The sequence below is a fragment of the Sminthopsis crassicaudata genome, chromosome 6 (genome assembly GCF_048593235.1).
Source record: "Sminthopsis crassicaudata isolate SCR6 chromosome 6, ASM4859323v1, whole genome shotgun sequence".
NCBI lineage: Eukaryota > Metazoa > Chordata > Mammalia > Dasyuromorphia > Dasyuridae > Sminthopsis > Sminthopsis crassicaudata.
This window is the reverse complement of record NC_133622.1, coordinates 144,477,526-144,501,987: the sequence shown is the minus strand read 5'-3', so window position 1 is coordinate 144,501,987 and position 24,462 is coordinate 144,477,526. Positions and strand designations below refer to the sequence as shown.

Sequence of the window (24,462 nt, the reverse complement as noted above, 5' to 3'; positions counted from 1 at the left end):
AATGGGTGATTATTGAAATTCGTGAAAACAGGTAGGATTCTTTTTTGGTTGTTGTGGTTTGGAAAGAAGTAGAAGATTGTCCTTGAGGTGATGCAAGAGGAATTGAACTAACAACTTTGAGAAATTTTTGCCAAATATGAAGTATGATGTGAAGCCATATTTCTTAGAGTTGTCTACCTAGCCCTATATATCTTATGCTACTTGTTCAATTATTAGTGCACTTAAGGAACTGATCTAATGAAAACAAAAGCAGTGAATTGAGCAAGGAACTGATCTAGTGAAAATAAAGGCAGTGAATTGAGCAGGGCTCTAAGAATGGATTAGCTGGAGTCGAGTAGCCAGTCTAGTTAATTAGGACTTGTCTTCCTCTGAATTCATTCATGTCTTGGACAGGGTGGATTTGCTTTTTAGCAGATCCTCTTCTCACTGCTGCAAAGACCTCCTTTGGCTTCTCTCGTTTAATCAGGGGCTTTTTTGCAGGAGCCTTTATTCTCCACATGACCACAGGATGCCGGGGCCCTGTAGAACTTTGGATCCTGATGATCTTGGTGGAGGCAATGTAGGACATTTTCATGGTGGGGACTACAGTATTCATCAGGTTCTTGGCAGCTTGGATTAGAGAGGTGATACTATCCAAAGCATACATGATTAGCTCTCCTCCCAAATTCTGGATTTCAGCTTTCGCTTGACTGCATATTTTGAGCTGGTGAGAATAGAATTTTATCTGTTCCAGATAAGCCAATAAATCTTGCTTGCAGGATGGGTCAGGGCATTGTTTGGCGATCTGCCTAGCAAGAATATCCATCTTTGAGCCTGAATTGGATATCATTTTAATTGCATAAATCACATCAGTTGTGTGCTTCAGTGGGCCTCTGCCCTGGTGAAGTCTGTCATCTCCATCATAATCATGCACATCTTCTTGGCCAGGACGATGATGTCATTGCTGGTATCATCCCATATCTCAATTGCAGCATCCAGTTTGCTCTTGACTTTCTTGAAATCAGCTCCTTGCTCTGCAATCTTTTCCTTTTCAGCCTCAGGTAGTTGAGGCATTTTAGCCCTGTCTGTCTTCCCTTCTGTCTGAACATTCATGTGACTGCAAACATCATGATCTTCTTCCAGATCTGAAATGTCTCCCAGCTCCTCAGGAGTCCTGATCATCATGACAGCACAGCGGATATCGTGGATTGAGTCAATGTTGAGGCAATGTTGACTTGGGTGATGACCTCTGGGATTGCGTTGTTAAGGTAGCCAACTTTCCTCAGCACTCCTTCAGTGTAAGCCCCAGGCACACAACTGCCCATTTCTCCCAAAACGATGTGAGCAACTCTTACAGCCCTTCCTTTGATTGCTCCAGCTGCACAGTCTAAATTGTCAATATCTTGGTCTCTTAGAGCAATGAATGATACACTTGTTGACATCCTCCAGGTGGCTCTCAGAGACAGCAAGGAAGCCATCAATGTTTGTGATGTCATCTATTGCTTCAGTGAGAACATGGATGTGGTTTTCCCACAGACGCTTATACAGGTCCATATTGGATTTTACCGCCTGGCTTTTGGGTCGGGCAGTGAGAGCTAGAGCTGCATTGATAACCTGCAGGCACAATGTTTCCAGGTGACTGGCTGCTGTCTTAACAATTTTTATTCCGTCTTCATTTGCAGACAGGGAACAAGCAAGATTAGCCACCTTTGCAGTGTCAACTCTACCCAGCTCGCCTCCTCTGAAGCCTTCCAAGGTCTCTGGCCACGATTTCTTGAATCTATAGTTTAATAACTGGTAGCGCACTCAAGAACATCCATTTATAATCTGAAAAGCCTTCATTATACCTACTCACATAATGCCGTGACTTAATTCCCTGACTTGTTAACTCCCTAGTGAACACCTGGTCTGAAGACCCACGTGTTCACTACCAAACTCCTTACCTCTCTGGGCTATCCATCAGCTTGGCTTGGCTACCCCAGGCTAGGGAGCCAGGTTAAAGAGAAGCCCTGCTATTTTAAAAGAAGCTTTGGAAGGATTCTAGACATGAAACCTAAAATTGCCTCTTTATAACTCCCATGTATTGCTCTTGGTTTGGATCTCTACCTCAAATAAGGATGATTCTTCTCTTTTCTTCATATGATAGCTTTTCAAATGCTTAAAGAAAGCAATATCATTTTTCCTTCAGACTCTCCAGTCCTCTTTTATTATAAATTAAAATTCTCGAATTCCTCTGAAGAATTATCTTAGATTGTGAACCCAAGTTCCTCACTCTTCTGGTTACCTTGCTCAGAAAATAAATTGCTAAAAGATTTGCAGCAGCCTTTTTTGAAGTGGCAGGAACTGAAAACTGAATAGATGCCCATCAGTTGGGGAATGGTTGAGTAAGTTATGGGAGATAAATAAGTATTATGGAATATTATTGTTTTATAAGAAACAATCAACAGAATGATTACAGAAAAGCCTGGAGAGACTTACATGAACTGGTGCTAAGTGAAGTGAATAGAACCGAGAGAACATTATACATGGCAACAATATATGATGATTAATTCTGATGTACCAGGCTCTTTTCAACAATAAGGTGATTCAGGCCAATTCCAGAAGCCTTGTGATCTAGAGAATCATCTGCATCCAGAAAGAGGACTGAAGAGACTAAATGTGGATCACAATATAATATTTTCACCATTTTGACTGGATTTTGTTTACTTTTTCATTTTTTCCCTTTTTGATCTGATTTTTCTTGTGCAGCATGATAAATGTAGAAACATATATAGAAGAATTGCTGAAGCTTAACATATATTGAATTATTACTTGCTGTCTAGGGGAAGGGGTGGGGGGAAGAGAGGGAGAAAAAATTTAGAATACAATGTTTTGTGAGGGCAAATATTGAAAATTATTTTTGCTTTTATTTTGAAAATAAAAGAAACTTATTTAAAAAGAAAATAAAATAAATTGCTAAACTACAGTTTAGCGTTAGTATTAAATATTATATTTTGGTTTTTGGCTGCCTCATAAAATGTTGTATAATTGCAGACATATTAAACTTACAATGCACAAAAAGCCCTAGATCTTTTAATGTTTTAACTTTTTTATTATGCTTGGTTCTTATTTTTTTAAAAGTAACCTGACACTCTCACTGGCTCTGACCATAATTAACATATATGTGTGTGTGCATGTGTGTTTCTATTTCTGCATGTTTTTGTATATAAGCATCTATGTTATCATTGTGAAGTTGAACTAATAAAAACTCCTTTTTGAGTCCGTTCTTCCAAACAATTCTGAATCAATCTGCTTATATTATTATCTTTACGCTATATAGCTCCATCTTTTGAAAAAGAGAAGTATCATGCTTTATTAAGAACTTTGATGAAGTCTAAAATGTCCATATTTATGGAGTACAATATAGTAAACTGGATTTTAAAAGTTCTCCAAATTAAAAGATGAAACTTTTAATGTTTTGTAAATAAATGTTTCTATGCTTCATTGCATGATTAGCTGTTTATCAGTAAAACAAAATAAATTATTTCAATAAATAGGAGTAAATAAATGATTTTTGATAAAAAATAAGGTAGGGGGAACTATGCTTCATCAATATTTTTTTTAAATTTTATTTATAATTTTTGACAGTATATATTCATGAGTAATTTTTTTAAACATTATCCCTTGTATTCATTTTTCCTAATTATCCCCTCACTCCCTCTACTCCCTCCCCTTGATGACAGGCAATCCCATACATTTTACATATGTTACAGTATAACCTAGATACAATATATGTGTGTAAATACCATTTTCTTGTTGCACATTAAGTATTAGATTCCAAAGGTATAAGTAACCTGGGTACATAGACAGTAGTGCTACCAATTTACATTCACTTCCCAGTGTTCCTTCTCTGCGTGTAATTGTTTCTGTCCATCATTGATCAACTGGAAGTTAGTTGGATCTTCTTTATGTTGAAGATATCTACTTCCATCAGAATACATCTTCATACAACATTGAAGTATACAGCGATCTTCTGGTTCTATTCATTTCACTCAGCATCATTTGATGTAAGTCTCTCCAAGCCTCTCTGTATTCCTCCTGCTGGTCATTTCTTACAGAGCAATAATATCCCATAACCTTCATATAACATAATTTACCCAACCATTCTCCAATTGATGCACATCCATTCATCTTCCAGTTTCTAGCTACTACGAAAAGAGCTGCCACAAACATTTTGGCACATACAGGTCCCTTTCCTCTCCTCAGTATTTCTTTGGGATATAAGCGCAATAGCAGCAATGCTGGATCAAAGAGTATGCACAGTTTGATAACTTTTTGGGCATAGTTCCAAATTGCTCTCCAGAATGGCTGGATTCTTTCAAAACTCCACCAACAATGTATCAGTGTCCTTGTTTTCCCACATCCCCTCCAACATTCATCATTATTTGTTCCTGTCATCTTAGCCAATCTGACAGGTGTGTAGTGGTATCTCAGAGTTGTCTTAATTTGCATTTCTCTGATCAGTAGTGATTTGGAACATGAGTGGATATAATTTCAATTTCATCATCTGAGAATTGTCTGTTCATTTCCTTTGACCATTTATCAATTGGAGAATGGTTTTATTTCTTATAAATTAGAGTGAGTTCTCTATATATTTTGGAAATGAGGCCTTTATCAGAACCTTTAACTGTAAAAAATATTTTCCTAATTTGTTACTTCCCTTCTAATCTTGTTTGCATTAGTATTGTTTGTACAGAAACTTTTTAGTTTGATGTAATCAAAATCTTCTATTTTGTGATCAATAATGATCTCTAGTTCTCCTCTGATCATAAATTCCTTCCTCCTCCACAGGTCTGAGAGGTAGACTATCCTCTGTTCCTCTAATCTATTTATGATCTCATTCTTTATGCCTAAATCATGGACCCATTTTGATCTTATCTTGGTATATGGTGTTAAGTGTGGGTCCATATCTAATTTCTGCCATACTAATTTCCAGTTTTCCCAACAGTTTTTTTTTTCCAAATAAAGAATTTTTATCCCTATTGTTGGTATCTTTGGGTTTGTCAAAGACTAGATTGCTATAGATGTACCCTTTTTTGTCCTTTGTATCTAATCTGTTCCACTGATCTACCGGTCTATTTCTTAGCCAATACCAAATGGTTTTGGTGACTGCTGCTATATAATATAGCTTTAGATCAGGTACACTTAGACCACCTTCCTCTGAGTTTTTTTTCATTAGTTCCCTTGCAATTCTCGACCTTTGATTCTTCCATATGAATTTTGTTGTTATTTTTTCTAGGTCATTGAAATAGTTTCTTGGGAGTCTGATTGGTATAGCACTAAATAAATAGATTAGTTTGGGGAGTATTGTCATCTTGATTATATTTGCTCGGCCTATCCAAGAGCACTGAATGTCTTTCCAATTATTTAAATCTGACTTTATTTTTATGGCAAGTGTTTCGTAATTTTTCTAATATAATTCCTGACTATTCTTTGGTAGATGGATTCCCAAATACTTTATACTCTCAATATTTGTTTGGAATGGAATTTCTCTTTGTATCTCTTGCTGTTGCATTTTGTTGGTGATATATAAAAATGCTGAGGATTTATGTGGATTTATTTTGTATCCTGCCACTTTGCTAAAATTCTGAATTATTTCTAATAGCTTTTTAGCAGAGTTTTTGGGGTTCTCTAAGTATACCATCATGTCATCTGCAAAAGAGTGATAGTTTGATTTCCTCATTTCCTACTCTAATTCCTTGAATCTCTTTCTCAGCTCCTAATGCCGAGGCTAGCGTTTCTAGTACTACATTGAATAGTAATGGTGATAATGGGCAACCTTGTTTCACTCCTGATCTTACTGGGAAAGGTTGCAATTTATTTCTATTGCATATTATGCTTACCAACCGTCATAAGTATATGCTCCTGATTATTCTAAGGAATAGTGCACATATTCCTATACTCTCAAGTGTTTTTAGTAGGAATGAATGTTGGATTTTATCAAATGTTTTTTCTGCATCTATTGAGATGATCATATGGTTTTTATTAATTTGATTATTTGTATGGTCAATTATACTAATAGTTTTCCTAATATTAAAGCAGCCCTGCATTCCTGGTATAAATCCTACTTGATCATAGTGTATTATCCTGGGGATGATTTTCTGAAGTCTTTTTGCTAATATCTTATTTAAGATTTTAGCATCAATATTCATTAAGGAAATTGGTCTATAATTTTCTTTCTCAGTTTTCGATCGACCTGGTTTAGGTATCAGTACCATGTCTGTGTCATAAAAGGAGTTTGGTAGGACTCCTTCATCCCCTATTTTTTCAAATAGTTTATATAGCATTGGAGCTAATTGTTCTTTAAATGTTTGGTAGAACTCACATGTAAATCCATCTGGTCCTGGGGATTTTTTCCTGGGGAGTTGATTAATAGCTTGTTCTATTTCTTTTTTTCTGAAATGGGACTATTTAAGCAATTTATCTCCTCCTCTGTTAATCTAGGGAGCCTATATTTTTGGAGGAAGTCATCCATTTCACTTAAGTTATCAAATTTATTGGCGTAAAGTTGGGCAAAGTAACTCCTTATTATTTCTCTAATTTCCTCTTCATTGGTGGAAAGATCCCCCTTTTCATTTGTAAGACTAACAATTTGATTTTCCTCTTTCCTTTTTCTGATCAGATTTACCAAAGGTTAATCTATTTTATTGGCTTTTTCATAAAAGCAACTCTTGGTTTTATTTATTAATTCAATAGTTTTTTTTTTCTTTCAATTTTATTGATTTCTCCTTTTAAGTTTTTATATTTCAAGTTTGATTTTTGGTTGGGGGGTTTTCATTTGGTCTTTTTCTAGCTTTTTCAGTTGCAGGCCCAATTTGTTAATCTTCTCTTTCTCTAATTTGTTCAAATAAGCCTCTAAAGATATAAAATTTCCCCTTATTACCACTTTAGCTGCATCTCACAGATTTTTGTATGATGTCTCATCATTGTCATTATCTTCGGTGAAATTATTAATTGTTTCTATAATTTGCTGTTTCACCCAGTCATTCTTTAAGATGAGATTATTCAGTTTCCAATTACTTTTTGGTCTATTTACCCCTAACTTCTTACTGAATGTAGCTTTTATTGCATTGTGATCTTAGAAGAAGGCATTTATTATTTCTGCCTTCCTACATTTAATTTTGAGATCTTTATGTCCTAATATATGGTCTATTTTTGTATAGGATCTATGAACTGCTGAGAAGAAAGTATATTCCTTTCTATTGCCATTCAATTTTCTCAAAAGGTCTATCATACCTAGTTTTTCTAATGTTCTATTTAGTTTTTTAAATTTCTTTCTTATTTGTTTTGTGGTTTGATTTGTCTAAATCTGAGAGTGCAAGGTTGAGATCTCCCACTATTATAGTTTTACTGTCTATTTCTTCTTTCAATTCTCTTAACTTTTCCTTTAGAAAGTTAGATGCTATACCACTTGGTGCATATATGTTTAGTATTGATATGGCTTCATTGTTTATGCTACCTTTTAGCAGGATATAGTTTCCTTCCTTATCTCTTTTAATTATATCAACTTCTGCTTTTGCTTGATCTGAGATAAGGATGGCTACCCCTGCTTTTTTGGCTTTACCTGAAGCATAATAGATTCAACCTTTTACCTTTACTCTGTATGTATCTCCCTGCTTTAAGTGTGTTTCCTGTAAACAACATATTGTAGGCTTCTAACTTTTGATCGAGTCTGCTATCCGTCTCCGTTTGATGGGAGAGTTCATCCCATTCACATTTACAGTTAAAATTACTAATTCTGTATTTCCTGCCATCATATTATCCCCAGATTATGCTTTTTCCCTTGACCCCCCTGAACCCCTTCCCCTATATTTAATTTATAGACCCCACTTGAGATGCGCAGCCCTCCCTTTTTTATTATCCCTCCCCCTCCTTCCAAGTCCCTTCCCTTATTCCCCTTTTCCTTTTCCCTTTTCCTCTCCCCTCTTTTAATGAGGTGAGAGAGAATTCTCTGAAAAACAAATATGTCAATTATTTATTCTTTGTTGCTCCATTAATTTTGCAAACCATTGAATTAGATGTTACCCAATATTCTCCCTAATTCTAATATCCAGTCTTTTTTATCTTATATCAATTCTTATATTGCAGATTAGAAAGGAAATAGTAATTTCGGCACAGGTATTGCTCATATTCATCTGACCAGAAAAAAAAAAGAAAAAAAATTAATTGTGGTAACCAAAAATATGACTATAGCTTTAGGGGGCATTAAAAGAGGTGAATATCTCAATTTCTGCCTTAGAGATCCGAGGTGGAATTGTGTGCAGCACCACAGTCACTACATTTGAGCAAAGATTTTGGAGCAATTAAAGCAGTTCAGAGGAGTATGACTAAGGTAATTGAGAGGACTAGAATCCATGCTATTCAAGGACTATTTGACACATATTACATGGTTTAGTTCAGAGAAGAGAAGATAATAGATTTTCTGGAGGACAAAGATTTAATTTTATTTATTTATTTTGAGCCTTAGAGGGAAAAAAAAAACTTGCAATAAGAAAGGAGATGAAAGAAAACTAGAGGACAGGAGAGAAACAGAAAGACATACAGAGAGGGAGAGAGACAGAGACAGAGAGACAAACAGAGAGAGACAGAGACAGAGACAGAGACAGAGACAGAGATAGACAGAGAGAGAGAGACAGAGACAGAGACAGAGACAGAGACAGACAAACAGACACACAGACACAGACACACAGACACAGAGAGAGACAGAGACTGAGAGAGAGACAGACACAGACAGGAGACACAGAAACACAGAGACAGAGACACAGAGACAGAGATAGAGACAGAGATGGGGGCAATGAGAGAATATTCATCCAAGATGAGTATAAATTCCATTTAGAAATTGGCTATAATATTTTCCGTTTCAGGTCTTAAAGCACCAGACTGGCTAATTGCTTGATTAAACTCACTTGTAGTATAACTGCTATTTTTATGAATAGAAAGAGAGGTATGTGTGATATTTGTTCAGCCAATCTCAAGATTCATCATGTTCTGTGTAATATGTGTAACATCATGTTCTATAATCCATTCAAACTGAATAGCTAATTTATAACTATAAATTATAAACTTATTTATAACTAATTCTGATTAATTCATTCATAGAGGTGTCTTTTTTCTTCAGTGATTAAAATTGTTGTAGAATTGCTCTCCTAAATACACATTATATGATTTACCTTGGTAATCTTCCTACTGGATTTGAGATTCTACATAGAATTTATTTAGTCCTTAATCTGTTAGCACTCTACTGATTTTCCCTACACATTTGAATATTCATAAACATCCCCCCAAAGCTTCCTATTATTGTTAACGAATTATGAAAAAAACCCACAAAACTTAACTTTTGAACTTTTTTTCTTTTAATATTTTCTGGAGCTGTGCTGAATTTTAGAAAACATTTCCTCTATTAACTTAAAACATTGTTTTCCAAGGGAATCTAATTAACAAACCATGTTTTCTTTTTTTCTAATCAAAAGCAAGCCAAGGCTATACAAAAAAATAAATACTGTTGTTAGGAAATTATTCCTGCTCCAATTATTTGGATTTCTAGGGAAATAAAACAAAAACAAACAACTAAACAAAAAGCACACAACTGTTCAGAACTTGTGCTTTGCCAAAATCAAAATCAATCCAAAACATATGATTATGACATTATAAACCTAAGCATTAATAAAGTTCACATTTTCTAGTGTTTTTATGAGAAAAAAGTTTTTCTTTTAAAAAGTGTTACTATAAATTTAAATAAGCTTTACATATTTTATTTACTTGAACTTGAATATAAACATAATAAGTTATGTATAAGTGTGAAAAATATAAAGATAGGGGTCATATTTGATTATGAGCTTATGCTTAAAATTAAATATTCATTTAATAAAATTATAATCATTAGCAAACACATATGTAGAAGTCTGGAAATCTGAAAAGATGTACTTGAATCTAAGATAGCAGAGTGCTTAAGGTTAAATGCCTACTCAATGTGAGATAATGGTTCTTATGTTTATAGAATATTTAATTGATATGGTGATGTGATGGCTCTCCTCACAATTGGTGCTTGCTGAATGTGTTGTGGTGAGGCAAGAATTGGAGGACTGAGGGAGAGGGTCAGAGACTCTCTGTTGCAGCACATTCAGGAGGGGCTTCAGACTCCAGAGTTCAGGTTCCATCTTTGACAAGCCATGTGGCAACTTGTCTGCCTCCTTTACTTCTCCTCCTAAAGACCAAGAACTTTGACTGTTCCAGACTCTGACTGATCCTGAGGCCTTCCAGAGAGCTAGCCCAGACATTATACACATATTCCAATGTTAATATTAGCACAAAAAGAATTATACATGAAACCATGGACCTCTGTCAAGTATATTTTGTTTCAAGAGTGAGACATTAAATTTAACATAATAATAAAATTGGTTATTTGTAACTGAATATATTTTTTCTATTTTAATAATGTGATTTTATTTTTATTTTTTCTAATTAATAGTTTTTTTTCCCAATTATATAAAAGCATGGTTTGCAACATTCATTTTTATTACATGTTGAGTTTCCAATGTTTTTGTTTTTTCTCCTCCTTTCTTGCCTCCCCTTCAAGACAACAAACAATATAAGTTGCACATGTACAATCGTGTAATACACATTTCCACATTAGTAATGTAAAAGAAGAATCAGAACAAAGGGAAAAATGAGAAAGAAAAATAAATAAAAACTAATAAAAAGTTAAAAGTTAAAATATTAGCTTTGATCTGCATTCAAACTCCATATTTTTTTATTTGAATATAGATGCCATTTTCCATCACAAGTCTTTGGAATTGTTTTGGATCATTGTATTACTGAAAAAGTAAAGTTTATCATATTTGATCACTTTACAATGTGGCTGCTACAATGTACAATGTTCTCCTAGTTCTGCTTATCTCATCATCAGTTTATAACAGTCTTTCCAGATTTTTCTAAAATCTGCTGGCTCTAACACCATATACCAACATAAGATCAAAATGGGTCCATGATTTAGGCATAAAGAATGAGATCATAAATAGATTAGAGGAACAGAGAATAGTCTACCTCTCAGACCTGTGGAGGAGGAAGGAATTTATGAGTAGAGAAGAACTAGAGATCATTAGTGATCACGAAATAGAAGATTTTGATTACATCAAACTAAAAAGTTTCAATACTAATGCAAACAAGATTAGAAGGGAAGTAACAAATTGGGAAAATATTTTTACAGTTAAAGGTTCTGATAAAGGCCTCATTTCCAAAATATATAGAGAATTGATCCTAATTTATAAGAAAGCAAACCATTCTCCAATTGATAAATGGTCAAAGGATATAAACAGACAATTCTCAGATAATGAAATTGAAACTATATCCACTCGTTTGAAAGAATGTTCCAAATCAGTAATGATCAGAGAAATGCAAATTAAGACAACTCTGAGATACCGCTACACACCTGTCAGATTGGCTAAGATGACAGGAACAAATAATGATGAATGTTGGAGGGGATGTGGGAAAACTGGGACACTAATACATTGTTGGTGGAGTTGTGAAAGAATCCAGCCATTCTGGAGAGCAATGTGGAACTATGCCCAAAAAGTTATCAAACTGTGCATACCCTTTGATCCAGCAGTGCTACTACTGGGCTTATATCCCAAAGAAATACTAAAGAGTGGAAAGGGACCTGTATGTGACAAAATGTTTGTGGCAGCCCTTTTCGTAGTGGCCAGAAACTGGAAGATGAATGGATGTCCATCAATTGGAGAATGGTTGAGTAAATTATGGTATATGAAGGCTATGGAATATTATTGCTCTGTAAGAAATGACCAGCAGGATGAATTCAGAAAGGCTTGGACAGACTTGCATGAACTGTTGCTGAGTGAAATGAGCAGAACCAGAAGATCATTGTACACTTCAACAACAATACTGTATGAAGATGTATTCTGATGGAAGTGGATATCTTCAACATAAAGAAGATCCAACTCACTTCCAGCTGATCAATGATGGACAGAAACAACTACACCCAGAGAAGGAACACTGGGAATTGAATGTAAAATGTTAGCACTACTGTCTATCTACCCAGGTTACTTATACCTTCAGAATCCAATACTTAACATGCAAAAAGAAAATTGGATTTTCACCCATATATTGTATCTAGGTTATATTGTAACACATGTAAAATGTATGAGATTGCCTGTCATCGGGGGGAAGGAGTAGAGGGAGGGAGGGGAAAATCTGGAAAAATGAATACAAGGGATAATGTTATTTAAAAAATTACTCATCCATATATACTGTCAAAAATTATAATTATAAAATTAATAAAAAATAAATAAATAGATGAATGAATGAATAAATAAATAAATAAATAAAATCTGCTGGCTCATTTTTTCTTACAGCAAAATAAAATTCCATTACTTTCGTATACCACAACTTGTTCAGTTATTCCTCAATTGAAAGATGTTCTCTCAGTTTCCACTACTTTGTCACCACAAAAAGTTGTTATAAGTATTTTTCTATAGGGAATTGTGATGGAACATATCATCTACATTCAGAGGAGAACTATGGAGACTGAATGTGGATCAAAATATAACATACGCATCTTTTCTTTTTTTGCTAGTGGTATTGTTTGCTTGTTTGTTTTTTTTTTTAATTGTGTTTTTCCCCCTTTTGATCTGATATTTTTGTATAGCATGAAAAATATGGAAATATGGTTAGAAGAATTACACATTTGACGTCTATTGAAGTGCTTGCTGTCTTGGTGAGGGAGAGACTAGTTGTAAAAATGACTTTCCGGCTCTCTGCTTTTCTTCTAATTTTTATTGTATTGATTTTGTTTATGCAAAAATCTTTTAATTTAATGAAATCAAAATTATCCATTTTGCATTTCATAATGTTCTTTATCTTTTGTTTGGTCAAAACTCTTTCCTTCTCCATAGATCTGACAAGCAAACTTTATTTTGCTTTCCTAATTTCCTTATGGTATTCTCTTTTATGCCTAAATTATGTGCCCCATTTGATATTAACTTGATATATGATGAGAGGTATTGTTCTGTGCCTAATTTCTTCCATAGTATTTTCCAGTTTTTCAAGTAATTTTAATATAGTCTTCTTAATATTCCTTTAAATTCTATTGTGTAAAGGCTAACACTATATGTGATACATCCACACACAGGTGGCATACGAAAGAATGAATACTCAGGCTACATGTGACAAGGACAGCTGAATGGAAGGATAATTTGTAACTTAACCACTGCAAAATTATTATTGGCTCTTGCAGATAGCATTGTATTACTCTTTTGGATCCACTCTGCTACAGACATTCCTTTCTGCTGCTCTCTGACAAGCTCTCCCCTTTAAATCCACCCATTCATTGTCCTATACTACTTATTGTCCAGTATTTCCATGGTAAGGACACTAAACTGGTTCACTGTTTCCTTCTCTTGTTTATTTTACAGATGACGAAACTGAAGCAGATAGGATTAAATGATTTGCAAAACTAGTCACATCTAGGAAGGCCAAATATGAACTAAAATAGATAGGTCTTCCTGAATTTGGTGCCCATTATCACCATTACTATTCAATATAGTACTAGAAATGCTAGCCTTGGCAGTAAGAGCTGAGAAAGAGATTCAAGGAATTAGAGTAGGAAATGAGGAAATCAAACTATCACTCTTTGCAGATGACAAGATGGTATACTTTATAAATTTATAGAAACAATTGATAATTTCACCCAAGATAATGACAATGATGAGACATAATACCAAAATCTGTGGGATGCAGCTGTCCTCTATACATAGTATGTACCCAATGAATGTTTATTGATCAATAGTTTAATTGTTTGATGTCATATAAAATACCCTGTATATGCTGGGGCTTGATGAAATTAGCATTATACCATCTACAAACAAGGACTTAATAAGAACAGGAATTTCTTCTTGCACTTTTTGGACCTCACATGAGACAAACTCTATAGCAATATTAGAAACAATAGGCAAACACATTTTTATTGTGATGCTAGTATGCCTCATTGGACAATAATCAGAGAGTCAATGAGCAAAGATACCACAGTTGTTGATCTTTTATAGAATTCTTCATGAGTCTGGCAATGAACCAGAAAGAAATTAGGCACTTTTGTTAACAATTTTAACTTGTTCACAAGGGGAAAGAGAGTCACATAGTTCTAACACACTGTTATAATTGTGTTATGTTTTGAAACATACAATTTTTAAGGTAAGGAATATCTTTGAAGTATCTACATACTTTAACAAATTTGATAATGTTATTTTAGAACAAAGAAGAACATTCCTGGCACATTTTCCTCTATCATCAATATCTGTAGCTGATTTCACTAACAGATGTTTTGCTGATACATCCTTTAGTTCAACAAGCAACAAGTTTTGTTCTTTTTCAATTTCAACACAGGAAAGACTTTTGTTGGAGGAAAAAAATTAAAACAGCAATTGTTCTATCAAATCAAAAGCTTTGTTGTAGGAGGGGAAATAGGTATCTTATACACACTATACTGTTTTTCAGCCAATTAAATACCTATAAAGGTGTAATTCTATACAATTTTAAAAAGTCATTATTAAAGCTTTTCATTTTCAAAACATATGCATAGATAAATTTTAACATTCATTCTTGCAAAACGTTGTTTTCCAAAGTTTTCCCTCCCTTCCCCATAACTCTTCCCATAAACATCAAGTAATTTAATATGTGGATCCCTTGTTCTATATGCAGATGGCTCTCTCCATCACATCTGTTAGAACTGACCTGAATCACCTCATTGTTGAAAAGTGCCACATCCATCAAAATTGATCATTGCATTGTTTTGTTGTTCTAGTGTACAATGTTCTCTTGATTCTACTCACTTAATATCAGTTGCTGTAAGTCTCTCCAGGCCTCTCTGAAATCATCCTGATGATTGTTTCTTATAGAAAAATAATATTCAGGGGCAGCTAGGTGGCACAACCAGCCTTGAATTCAGGAGAACCCGAGTTCAAATCTGGTCTCAGACACTTAACACTTCCTAGCTGTGTGACCCTGGGCAAGTCACTTAACCCCAGCCTCAGGGGGGAAAAAAATTATTCCATTACATTCATATACCATAAGTCATTCTCCAATTGATGGACATCTACTCAGTTTCTGTTAGGTTCTTACTAAGTGCTAATGAGATAATGAGATATTAGGTTCTTACTAAGTGCTAAGTTGGTACTTGACAATTCTCTAGTTCCGGCCTTTCCTGGGGAAGAGCTTGTATGCTTAGGAGGAGCAAGTTCATTGGTTGAAGTAATTCTTCCCAGAAGCCCTTGCATTATCCCACGCCCATTCTCTGGGAGGATAAAGAGGGTAGCTCTGGAGGAAAAAGGGAGTTGTTTCTGGACCAGATTTGAGGCTGCTCTCTGCAGGAAGGGAAGTCGGCTCTCTACAGGAAGAAGAATCTGTCTGAGAGATTTGAGTTGAAAAAGCAGATCTCCTCCCAGAGAGTGAGCGGCAGCTTCTGGAGACAACAGCACATTACAAGTTTCCAGTTTATTGTCACTACAAAAAAAGGGCTTCCACAAACATTTTTGCACACGTGGATCTCTTTTCCTCCTTTATGAGACACAGCTAGATCAAAGGATATCCACAGTTTGATAGCTGTTTGGGCATAGATCTAAATTGCTCTCAAAAATGGTTGCATCACTTCACAACTTCACCAACAATGTAATAGTGTATGAGTTTTTCTACAGCCCCACAAACATTCATCATTATTTTTTTCTGACATTTTAGCCAATCTGAAAGCCCGGAATGGTGGACAACCATAGTTGTCTTAATTTGCATTTCTCTGATCAATAGTGATTTAGGGCATCTTTTTATATGACTAGAAATGATTTCAATTTATTCCTCTGAAAATGAAAATCTGAATCTGTTCTTATGTTTTGACCATTTATCAATTGGAAAATGGCTTGAATTCTTAAAAAAAATTGAGTTAATTCTCTATATTTTTTTGAAATGAGGCCTTTATAAGAACCCTTGAAAGAAATTTATTTTCTCAGTTTATTGCTTCCCTTTTAACCTTGTCTGAATTGGATTTGTTGTACAAAAGCTTTTTGAATTAACATAATCAAAAGTATGCATTTTGCATTCCCTAATGTACCTTAGTTCTTCTTTGGCCACAAATTCCATCCTTCCCCAAAGATCTGAGAGGTAGATGCTTTGTTCTTCTAAATTGTTTATAATATGACTAAATCATTTAGACATTTAGACTTAATCTTGATATGGGGTGTTATGTGTTGGTCAATGCCTAGTTTCTGTCTTACTAATTTTCAATTTTCCTAGTAATTTTTGTCAAATAGTGAGTTCTTATCCCAAAAGCTGTTGTTGGATTCGTCAAAAACTAGATTACTATCGTCATTGACTAATATGCCTTATTAACCTAACCTATTCCTCTGATCAACTACTCTATTTCTTAGAGACAGTATCAACTGGTTGTAATGTGTACTACTTTATAATATAGTTTTATATCTAGTACACCTAGTTTATATTCATTTGCTTTTTTTTTCATAAATTCCCTTGAAATTTTTCTTTTCAAAAAAAATGTATTAAAGTTTTTTATTTACAAAATCTATGCACAGGTAATTTTCCAACACTGATCCTTGCAAAACTTTTTGTTCCAATTTTTCCCTTCCTTCCTCCCACTACCTCTACTAGATGCCAAGTAGTTCAATACATGTTAAATATGTTAAAATATATATTAAATACAAAGTATGTATACATATCTACACAGTTATCTTGTTGCTCAAGAAAGGTTGGATCTAGAAAGAAGATAAAACAATGTGAGAAGGAAAACAAAATGCAAGCAAATAACAATAGAACGATTGAAAATGCTATGTTGTGATCCACACTCAAATCCCACAGACCTCTCTCTGGGGGTGTATGGCTCTCTTCATCACTGAACAATTGGAACTGGTTTGAATCATCTCATTGTTGAAGAGATCCAGGATGTCCATAAGAATTGATCATCATATAGCCTTGTTGTTCCCATGTACAATGATCTCCTGGTCCTCTTCATTTCACTTAGTAAGTTCATGTATCTCTCTTCAGGAGTCTCTGAAATCATCCTTCAGGTAGTTTATTTCAGAAAAATAATATTACATAACATTCATATATCATAATCTATTCAGCCATTCTCCAATTGTTGGGCATCCAGTCAGTTTCCACTTTCTTGCTATTACAAAAAGGGCTGCTACAAACATTTTTGTACATGTGGATCCCTTTTCCTCCTTTAATATCTTTTTGGGATATTATTCTTGTAGAAACACTGCTGGGTCAAAGGGTATGCACAGTTTGATAATTTTTTGAGCATAGTTCCAAATTGCTCTCCAGAATGGCTGGATCTGTTCACAGTTCCACCAACAATGTATCAGTGTCCCAGTTTTCCCACATCCCCTCCAACATTTGTCATTATCTTTTCAGGTCATCTTAGCCAATCTGACAGGTGTGTAGTAGTATCTCTGAGATACCACTGTGGAGTTGTCTTAATTTGCATTAATCTGATCAGTAGTGACTTGGAACACCTTTTCATATGACTACAAAGTTTCATCTGAAAATTGTCTGTTCATATCCTTTAAACATTTATCAATTAGAGAATGTCTTGAATTCTTATAAAGTTGAGTTAATTCTTTATATATTTTAGAAATGAGACCTTTATCAGAACCCTTGAATGTAAAAATGTTTTCCCAGTTAATTGCTTCCCTTCTAATCTTGTCTGAATAAGTTTTGTTGTACAAAATTTTTTTAACTTAATATAATCAAAATTGTCTATTTTGCAATTAATAATGATCTCTAGTTCTTCTTTGGTCACAAATTTCGTCCTTCTCCAAAGATCTGAGAGGCAAACTATCCTATGTTCTTTTAATTTGTTTATAATATCATTCTTTATGTTTAGATTATGAACCCATTTCAACATTATCTTGCTAGATGGCGTCAGATGTGGGTCAATGCCTAGTTTCTACTATACTAATTTCTAATTTTCTCAGCAGTTTTTTGTCAAATAGTGAATTCCTATCCCAAAAGCTGGGGTCTTTGGGTTTGTACTAAATTACTATAGTCATTGACTATTTTGTCCTGTGAACTAAAACTATTCCACTGATTATTCTATTTCTTAGCCAGTACCAAATGGTTTTGATGACCACTGCTTTATTATATAGTTTTAGATCTAGTATAGCTAAGCCACCCTTATTTGTTTGTTTGTTGTTTTTGTTGTTGTTTCACTAATTCCCTTAAAATTCTTGGCCATTTTTTCTTCCAGATAAGTTTTGTTGTTATTTTTTCTAGGTCAGTATAATAATTTCTTGAGAGTTTGGTTGGTATAGTATTATGGATTAAATAAATAAATTAAATTAATGGATTAGTTTAGGTATTATTGTAATCTTTATTATATTTGCTTGACCTATCCAAGAGCACTTGATATTTTTCAAATTGTTTATATCTGATTATATTTGTATGGAAAGTGTTTTGTAGTTTTGTTCTTATAGTTTCTAACTCTCCTTTGGCAGATAGATTCCCAAATATTTTATACTATTGATAGTTATTTTAAATGGAATTTCTCTTTGTATCTCTTGCTGTTGGGTTTTGCAAGTGATTATAAAAATGCTGATGATTTATGTGAATTTATTTTGTATCCTACAACTTTGCTAAAGTTGTGGATTATTTCTTAGAGTTTTTAGTTGTTTCTCTAGTGTTTTCTAAGTATATCATCATACCATCTGCAAAGAGTGATAATTTGGTTTCCTCATTACCCACTCTAATTCCTCTAATCTCTTTTTCTTCTCTACAAATCCCACTTGGTTATAGTTTATTAACAAAATTAACTTTTTTGTTTTAAAATTCATTTTCAGAATTCCAGGGATGGAGCCAAGATGATACAGTGAAGTCGGGAAGCTGCTCTAGCTCTTTTGGTTTCTCTCAAAAACCACATGAAACTATGCCTCTGAATAGAGTCTTATGAAATAAAACCATTCTCCAGCTCAAGATAGATTGGAAAACCTTCAAAGAAGTTCAGTCTCACTGATTTGAAAGGGGTGTATTAATTAATTTTAAATTTTAATAAATGAGTTACATTTTATTCATGCAATTTTAAAAACTAATTTGTTAACAATTTAACATATCATTGTAATGTAAAAACGCAAGTCTGCACACCAGGAACTGAAAGTTAAAGACAAAAATGAAACATTTTATTGCCAAAATGCTTACATTCTACTGACACGATCAATTGGTACCATGAAAATCATATCACTCAGTAAACAAACAAAAAAAGTGAAATGGAAAAAAAAAATACATAGAGCAAAACAACTCATTTATAAACTCAATTGGATGTATATAAAATGAAGTAAAAAAAAATAAAGCTCATGAAGAAAGGATAAATATGTTGGGCAGAACCAAGATGGCAGAGAGGCACATGCTTCTTTCTGAGCTCTTCTGCTACCAACACACTATTTATGAAATTCAGCCTCTGAATTAGTGCTAGACTGGCAAAACCCACCAATATTGGGAGTACAGCAAATTACCAATAGAAGATAATTTTGAAGATCACTAGAAAAGCTCTGTTTTGATGGGAGGAGGTGGGCAGGCATAGGCCCTCAAGCAGAACCTGGGGGCCAGCTCTGAGCAGACTGGGAGCAGGGTGAGATCTTGAGAATCTACGAGTAAAACTATTCCGTATTGGCTATTCCGATCTGGTTGCAAGCCAGGAAATCAGCAGAGAAGTTATAAAACATAAAGAGTGTACTCCAAAGCTCCTGAGTATCACTGGACCTGATCACGCCCAAAATCAGGAGTGACTCAGAGGGATCCCAGCATACCCATTACCAGCACAGCTGCTGCTGCTCTGTTGCTGCTTCACTGCCTCTTTGCTGCCATTTCCAGGGGCCTGTCAAGGAAGGTTGGAAAGCCTTCATTGCCCTAAAAGCAGACCCCAACTTTTTTTAAAAAATGAGTAAAAAACAAAGATAGCTTCTATAGTAAAAGAGAACAGATTTCAAGCCCTGAAGAGACTAAAAGCAGATTGTCTCCAGATGAAGCCCCAAGGGGGGATATAATCTAGTCCCCACCACACAAGGCTCTCCTAGAAGAAATTAAAAAGGATCTTAAAAGAGAGTTACAAGAAGAATGAAAGGAAAACACTGCAAGAGAGTTTAAAAAAAGGAATATAACTCATTAAAATAAAGATTTGATAAAGTGGAAAAAGAAAACAACTCCCTGAAATGTGAAATGGAAATGGTAAAGGACTCCCAGCAAAACTGAATTTGTGAATTGTAAACAGAAAATAACTTCTTAGAATTTTTTTGTGAAATGTAAAAAAATTCCATAGAACAAAACAACTCATTTAAAAACTCAGTTGGACAAATACAAAAAGAAATTTTAAAAAATAAATGAAAAAAATAATCCATTAAAAATCAGAACTGAACAAATGAAAATGAATGACTCAATGAGACATCAAGAATCAGTCAAAGCACTGATAATTGTTGGTGGAATTGTGAATACATTCAGCCATTCTGGAGAGCAATTGGGAACTATGCTCAAAAAGTTATCAAACTGTGCATACCCTTTGATCCATCAATGTTACTACTGGGCTTATATCACAAGGAGGTTTTAAAGAAGGGAAAAGGACCTGTATGTGCAAGAATATTTGTGGCAGCCCTCGTTGTAGTGTCCAGAAACTGGAAACTGAGTGGATGCCCATCAATTGGAGAATGGTTGAATAAATTGTGGTATATGAATATTATGGAATATTATTGTTCTGTAAGAAATGACCAGCAAGATGATTTCAGAAAGTACTGGAGAGACTTAAATGAACTGATGCTGAGTGAAATGAGCAGAACAAGAAGATCATTATATACGTCAACAACAATACTATATAATGATCAATTCTGATGCACGTGGTCCTTTTCAGCAATGAGATGAACCAAATCAGTTCCAATAAAGCAGTAATGAATTGAACCAGTTACACCCAGCAAAAGAACTCTGGAAGATGACTATGAACCAATACATAGAATTCCTAATCCCTCTATTTTTGTCCACCTACATTTTTTTATTTCCTTCACAGGCTAATTGTACACTATTTCAAAGTCCAATTCCTTTTGTACAGCAAAATAACTGTTTGGGACATATACATATATATATATATATATATATATATATATATATATATATATATATATATATATATATATATATATATATATATATATATACATGTATATACATATATACATATAGTATTTAACTTATATTTTAACATATTTAACATGTATTGATCAACTTGCCATCTGAGGGAAGAGTGGGGGGAAAGGAGGGGAAAAGTTGGAACAAAAATTACATCTCACAAAGAGGCCAAAGAAAACCTGTAAAATCTGAGGGAAAGAAGGGAGGGGGATGAACATTGTGTGAATATTACTCTCATCACATTTGGCTCACAGAGAAAATATTAGACATATTTTGTACACAGAGAAACTTCTCCCATCTCATTGAAAAATGGGAGTGGAAAAGGGAAAAGAAAAGGGGTAGGCTAAATGGAAGGGAGATAAGGAAGGAAACTATATCGTGTAAAGAGTACCACAGATAATGAAGCAGTATCAGTACTAAACATATATGTACCAAATGGTGTAGCAAGAAGAAAGAGACAGCAAAATTATAATAGTGGAATATCTCGACCTTGAGCTCAGAACTATATAAATCAAACTATAAAATAAATAAGAAAGAAGGTAAGGGGTAAATAGAATACAAGAAAAGTTAGATATAATACATCTTTGGAGAAAACTGAATGGAGACAGAAAGGAGTATACACTTTCTTCTCAGCAGTTCATAGAACCTATACAAAAATTGACCATATGTGAAGACTTAAAAACCTCAAAATCAAATGTAAGTAAGGCAGAAATAGTAAATGCATTCTTTTCACACCATGATGCAAGAAAAATTTCATCCAATAAAAAAAGCCAGGGGGAAATAGAACAAAAGTAATTAGAAAACTAAATAATCTCATCCTAAAATGAATGATGGGTGAAACAACAAATCAGAGACACACATAACTTTGTCCAAGAGAATGACAATAATAAGACAGCATACCAAAATTTGTGGGATGCAGCCAAAATGGTAATAAAGGGAAATTTTATATTTCTAGAGGCCTACTTGCATAAAATAGAGAAAGAGAAGGTCAATGAATTAGGCTTACAACTAAAAATGCTAGAAAAGGAACAAATTAAAAACTCCCAGTCAAACACTAAACTTGAAATTCTAAAAATACAGGGAGACATTAATGAAATTCAAAGTAAAAAAAAAAAAACTATTGAATTATTTAATAAAACTAAGAATTAGCTCTATGAAAAAGCAACAAAATAAACCCTCAGAAATCTGATTTTAAAAAGGAAAGAGAAAAATCAAATTGTTAGTCTTAAAAATGAAAAGGGAGAACTCACCACTAATGAAGAGAAAAGTAGAGCAATAATTAGGAGTTACTTTGCCGAACTTTGTGCCAATAAATTCGATAATTTTAATGAAATGGAAAAATACCTTCAAAAATATAGCTTGCCCAGATTAATATAGAAAGAAGTAAATTGGATAAACAGTCCCATCTTAGAAAAAGAAATAGAACAAGCTATTAATCAACTCCCTAAGAAAAAAATCCCCAGATAGATTTACATTTGAATTCTACCAAATATTTAAAGAACAATTAACTCCAATGCTATATAAACTATTTGAAAAAATAGAGATTGAAGGAGTCATAACAAATTCCTTTTATGATACAGACAGGGTACTGATATCTAAACCAGGTAGGTTGAAAACCAAGAAAGAAAATTATAGACCAATATCTTTAATGAATATTGATGCTAAAATCTTAAATAACATATTAGCAAAAAGATTGCAGAAAGTCATCCCCAGGATAATACACTATGACCAAGTAGGATTTATGCCAGGAACGCAGGGCTGGTTCAATATTAGGAAAACTATTAGCATGATGGACTATATCAATAAACAAATTTACAAAAACATATGATCATCTCAATAGATGTAGGAAAAGGATTTGATAAAATCCAACATTCATTCCTAATAAAAACACTTGAAAGTATAGGAATAAATGAATTTTTCCTTAAAGTAGAGTCAGGGGTATATATTTAAAGCCATCAGTAAGCATCATATGTAATGGTGATAAACTGCAACCATTCCCAGTAAGATGAGGGGTGAAACAAGTTTCCCTATTATCACCATTACTATTCAATACCAAAGAGAAAATCAAATTATCACTCTTTGCAGATGATATGATGGAATACTTAGAGAACCCCAGATATTCTACTAAAAAGCTATTAGAAATAATTTACAATTTTAGCAAAGTTGCAGGATACAAAATAAATCCACATAAATGCTCAGCATTTTTATACATCACCAACAAAATCCAACAGCAAGAGATAAAAAGAGAAATTCCATTCAAAATAACTGTTGATAGCATAAAATATTTGGCAATCTATCTACCAAAGGAAAGTCAGGAATTATATGAACAAAATTACAAAACACTTTCCACACAAATAAAGTCAGATTTAAATAATTGGAAAAATATTAAGTGCTCTTGTATAGGCCGAGTGAATATAATAAAGATGTCAATATTACCTAAACTAATCTATTTATTTAGTGCTATACCAATCAGACTCCCAAAATACTATTATTTGGACCGAGAAAAAAATAACAAAATTTATGTGGAAGAACATATGATCAAGAATTTCAAGGTAACTAATGAAAAAAAAATAAAATGATGGTGGCCTAGCTGTACCAGATCTAAAATTAAATTACAAAGTAGTGGTCATCAAAACCATTTCGTACTGGCTAATAACCAGAGAAATTGATCAATGGAATAGTTTAAGTTCACAAACAAAATAGTCAATAATTATAACAATCTAGTGTTTGACAAACCCAAAGATCCCAGCTTTTGGCATAAGAATTTATTATTTTACAAAAAGTTCTGGGAAACTTAGGAACTATTATGGCAGAAACTGGGCATTGACCCACACTTAACACCACACACCAAGACAAGGTCAAAATGAGTTCATAATTTAGACATAAAGAATGAGATTATAAATAAATTAGAAGAATATAGGAACCTCTTAGACCTGTGGAAGAGGAAGGAATTTGTGACCAGAGAAGAACTAGAGATCATTACTGATCACAAAATAGAAAATTTTGATTATATTAAGTTAAAAAGTTTTTGTGCAAATAAAACTGATGCAGACAAGATTAGAAAGGATGGAATAAACTGGGAAAATCTTTTTATAGTCAAAGGTTATGATAAAGGCCTCATTTCAAAAATATATAGAGAATTGACTCAAATTTATAAAAATAAAAAATCAAGCCATTCTTCAACTGAAAATTGATGAAAGGATAGGAGCAATTTTCAGATGAAGAAACTGAAACTATTTCTAGTCATATGAAAGGTGCTCCAAATGA

The 24,462-nt window shown here is 33.7% G+C and overlaps 1 pseudogene; it reads right to left on the bottom strand.

The window, feature by feature from the left end:
• Positions 1-343: 343 nt before the first annotated feature.
• Positions 344-24,462, bottom strand: part of LOC141547296 (catenin alpha-3 pseudogene) — a 79,478-nt pseudogene continuing 55,359 nt past the window's right edge.